This window comes from Penaeus monodon, chromosome 9 (assembly GCF_015228065.2).
Source record: "Penaeus monodon isolate SGIC_2016 chromosome 9, NSTDA_Pmon_1, whole genome shotgun sequence".
Classification (NCBI taxonomy): domain Eukaryota; kingdom Metazoa; phylum Arthropoda; class Malacostraca; order Decapoda; family Penaeidae; genus Penaeus; species Penaeus monodon.
In genome coordinates, this window is record NC_051394.1 from 54,072,169 (window position 1) to 54,077,168 (window position 5,000).

General features: G+C 38.2%; 1 protein-coding gene across 1 annotated transcript in view; it reads left to right on the forward strand.

Annotated features, from left to right (window-relative positions):
• The window catches only part of LOC119576772 (low-density lipoprotein receptor-related protein 2-like), a 29,993-nt gene that overhangs the window by 18,302 nt on the left and 6,691 nt on the right, over positions 1 to 5,000 (forward strand). The gene's annotated exons all lie outside the window — the stretch shown is intronic.

The following is a 5,000-nucleotide window of genomic DNA, read 5'->3' on the forward strand; positions in this document are numbered from 1 at the left end:
CCCCCCCCACCAAAAAAAAAAAAAATCATATGTAAATCCTAATATTTGTTACAGTGATGATATTTTCAACGACGATTGTTGCGTAAAAAATTGTGACAAAAAAACTTGTTAATAAAGGGAAAAAAACGTTTTTTACCCAACGGTTACTCGCTCTTGTGTCCTTAGATCTGAAGATTAAAAAAAAAAAGTCCAATTATGACGCCTGTATAAGTTTCCGAGAGTGATGAACATTGCATCACGATCCCAGTGGCAGAAATAGAATCGATATCGAGTATAATTAGATTAATTGGCTTGATCTTAACGAACACACCGATTTGTTGGTCTTTTTATTCTCGTTCTTCTTCCTCTCTTTCTTCTTCTTCCCCTTCTCTTTTTCTCTTCTTCTACCTCTTTTTCTCCTTCTTCGTTTTCTTCTTTTTCTTCTTTTTCTTATTCTTCCCCTTCTCCTTCCTCCTCTTCTTCTTTTTTCCTCTTTCTTCTTCTTCTTCTTCCTCCTCCTCCTCCTCCTCCTCTTCCTCCTCTTCTTCTTCTTCTTCTTCCTCTTCTTCATTGTTCGTTCTTTAAATCCTGCGAAATTTTAAGTAGAATTACCTAGAAAATGCGTTAATGTAATATTATTATTAATATCAAAAGACTGACCGTTTTTTTTTTTTTTTTTTTTTTTTATCCGCGTTGAAGAATTGTATAAATTAATCTACCGATTGTAATACATTTCTAATAAATTTCCGAGTCTGATCTAACACTGTATGAAATGAAGATATGATCAGTTGCATCTATACTGTATTTTTCCCCCTACCTTTGCTGTTATTTGTAGCAGAACGGTATGTACATTTCCTGTGTTCTGTTTCATTTTCTAAAGGTGGCTATGAGGGATTCATACACACACACACACACACACACACACACACACACACACACACACACACACACACACACACACACACACCACACACACACACACACACTAACTCTTCTTTAGCTTTAAACTCAGTGTTACTGGGTGACAAGATTACAATGTCATGCCCACTGTAATAAAAGTTTATCTGTCTTTACACATAGATGGCTCTGCAAGTGCTTAGTCACCAAGGAGTGAGATAGGTAAGACTATTGTCTTGCCTATCTCCTCTGTTTACGCTGTTCCTTTATTTTTTGAAAGCTTCATTTGTATTATTTTTATTGTCTTTGGTGTTATTGATATCTTAATAACAATTTAATAATCATAAAATCAACAAGAATGATAACAACGTCAATATTAATAGTATTGGGAAGGAAAACATATTTTCCCGCCAATTCAGGGAATGGGGAAATCAGGATCGGCCACTTGGGCCTACTGAGAGACTCCTTGCTGGCTGAGCACACGTGGAGCCATCTATATGTAACAAAACTCACTAAAATCTAAAGGGGACAGTACATAAACCCTCTGACATTGGGTTAAATGTAGCAGAAAATTTTCATTTCGATAGTCGACAACCGATGCAAAGTTATCTCTAAAAGAAAAAAGAGGTATTTTATTTCATTATTTATATATATATATATATATATATATATATATATATATATATATATATATATATATATATATATATTCTCCGTTGATAAACAACATCAATATCCTTAAGACTTGTTTATTTGATGTCGAATATTGATTGAAAATATGAATGCTTCTTTACGATGCTTCAACATGGGGCGTAGTTAATGTTCTTATGATATTGATTAACGTCGAGAGAACGAATTTCTTTGGTGGCAGTCTCTGACGAAATCTTTGAAGTGTCTATGTACCTTCGTTCTAAGTCCTTCACTAGTAAAGAATTCCTTTTTGTTAGCAATATGGACTGCCAACTGTAATCAGCTTAGCATATGTCATACAGAAGAATTTCCCATTCTTGTTGGAAGGCGTATCATTAGTATTGCTATTATCGTTATTATTTGTATTCGAGTCATCATTATCGTGAACATCAGTTGTTCATAATAACAAGAGGGATTATTATAATGAAGTTTTATAAACTTTATTATTAATATTCCTTATGGCATTATCATTGATTTAACATAAAATATGAATCATGTCACTGTGTAAAAAAACGTAACAAACGAGACGCTAAGTGGAAAATAGGGGTATTATTTTGTCTACGGGCTTTGATTTCATATTTCACTACCATCCTCCGGGGGTGCCTGCGACTAAAATCTACGGTATTCAATTGCCGAGTTTCACTATATGTGACAGAAGTGACGTCACGCCAGCTGACCAAGGCGACGTAAATGTGCTTGAACTTCTAAAGGAAAAGAAAGCTCTGAAAGCCCAAAACAATAACTTAATTAATGAAATAACGTCGCTGAAGCAGGAAATGGAAAAAATAAAAAGTGACTGTCATTGTCGTGATACTAGTGCTACCATTAGTGATAAAAGAACGACCGAGGAGAATCGCTGTCAGACCGCCAGTGTTGATAACCAGAGTGGGCGTGTCAGCGCTGACAGCAGCCACGAACAAAATCAGGATCCCTGTGACGTCGAGTCCAGTGACGCAACCAGCCCCTCAGGTGCATCTGACACAAAAACGGAAGGGACTGTGCTGAGAAGTGGAACAAAGCTAAGACCAAATGTTTAAAATGGTTAAAAGTAATTTTCAGTCCACGACTACCATCTGTAAGGAAATCCATAATCATAAAGTTATATGTTTCTTATGTGAATCTATAATTCGTAATATTAGAGGATATAATAGCATGAAGTACAGGTTGCCTACTAAAACAATATTCACATATGGATAAACGCACAATCAAATTCATATCATGGAATATGCGTAGCATTAAGCCTAGGCTAAATGATCTAGAATTTTACACCCACAAATATAATATTGATTTATATGCGTGCAAGAACCTTTTGCTGCCGCTGCTAAGATGAAAATAGCACCTGCACTTAAGGGGTATTATTCATATGTGAATACAGCCATGACTGGATTGTTGACATATGTGAGGGTAACACTGCCACATAAATTAGTTAAAAAATCCGAGAACACTGATGTTCAATTTCATCATCTAAAAATCCAGACTGCCTCTGGTATTTTTCACTGTATAATGTATATGCCAGATACTCTAAATTTCTGGCTAGTTCTCTCCCAAATTTTCACAACCAAGGCACGTTATGCATGGGCGACTTCAATGCAAGGCATCCACACTTTGGAGACAACCAGCGTAATAGTAATGGGGAAGAATTCAAGCATTTCATCAATAATAGATCACTGACAGTATATGACACAGAAGCAGAGACTCATTTGGGAGGTGGCAGGTTAGACTACGTATTTTGGCAAAAATTTAGTTCATGGTAATGTCTGTACTTCACTGGTACGAGAGTTAGTTAGTGACCACTTTGCAATCCGAACAGACTATACTGTAGACAGCGACTCAGCCCCTAAATCACCTAGGCTCAGAATAATTATCCCACCGGGCCTGGAGCATCACTTCAAGGCACGGGTCTATGACTGGTATAACACTATGAAATAACAACTGTTGAAATTTTTTCTCAGGATTTAATCAAAGTTGTCACTGACTACTAAACACATGGGTCTGTTCACGAAAACTCTCAAAGAAAAAGAGGCCACAGGCCCCCTATGCACCGGGGAGGATCAATGACCCTATTTTGTGCCAAGGAAAATAAACGGTCCAGGAGCTTGCTAATTGTTATAAAGATAGTAAGACGACAGATAATCTTCTGCAGTTTCTTAAAGCCAACAAGGAATTCGGGGAATTAAAAACGCAGATTTGTAGTAAACACTGGGAACAATTTCTGCAAGGTATCAATAGTCAAACCTCTGTGGCTGACATGTGGAGAAAAATTAATAGGCTGACAGGTAAAAACTCTCACAACACCGCAGTTCCCAGTCCACAAGAGCAGGCTAATATGCTGCTAGAGCAGGGGGCCCGGGGAAATTTCTCAGCTAAGCTCACTCCCACAAGGGATAAAAGATCAACTAGACAAGTCGAAAATAGATCGGAACTTTAATATAGCAGTAGCCTGTGCTGCTATTGACCCCTCCGACTTTGCCAAAATAACCGAGTGGGAACTAAGTAATGCCCTTCTGAAAGGTAAGGCAACCCCCCCTGGCGAAGATGGCATTACTTACAGCGTCCTTCGTCACATTGCTCAGGTACCAGGCAACCCACTTTTGCACCTGTATAGACTCAGTCTATCACAAGGAATCATTCCAAGCTCCTGGACTAAAGCTGAATCCTTCCTATACCCAAACCCAAATGACAAATACAGGCCCATTTCCTTGACCTCCTGTCTGTGCAAAGTACTTGAGAGGATAATACTGAACAGGCTTATGTATCGCATAAATGCTAAGTTATCCCCAGACTGTATGGCTTTCTCCCAGGACGTAGCAGTCAGCACTGTTTTTTCAGAATACTTAACAAACACAAACCCAGGCATGCAAACCGTATTTCTTTATCTTAAATCTGCCCTTTTATATTGCAAACAGAGAAATAATTCTTGAGCAACTAGCTACTTTTGGTATTCAGGGAAAACTGTTAAATGGATTCACATGTATCTATCGAATCGGTCGGCTCAGGTACTCTACAGGGGCATTAAGAGTACTCATACAAAAGTATTTGAACTCGGCACACCTCAGGGAGGTGTACTTAGCCCTATGCTATTTAACATCTTAATGCATAGATTACTAGGCGATATACCACTTGAGGGAAACGACTCCATTATTTGCTATGCGATGATATTTGCATTAAATCCTCATCCGAGGAAAGAATGCAAGAGATTCTAGATATACTCTCAGCAAGGGCTATTGAGTGTGGCTTGATAATCTCGACTGAAAAAACCAGGGCTCTTAACCCAAGACAATCCCTCTGCCAAGGTTTCATATAAGTGACATTGAGCTAGATCTCTGTCATCAATACAAATACCTTGGGGTGATTGTCAATGATGCAGAGTTCATCAGAAACGAAAAGGCTGGGGGGCGGCTGAAGCCACTTAGGACACTTGTTGGCAAAGACCA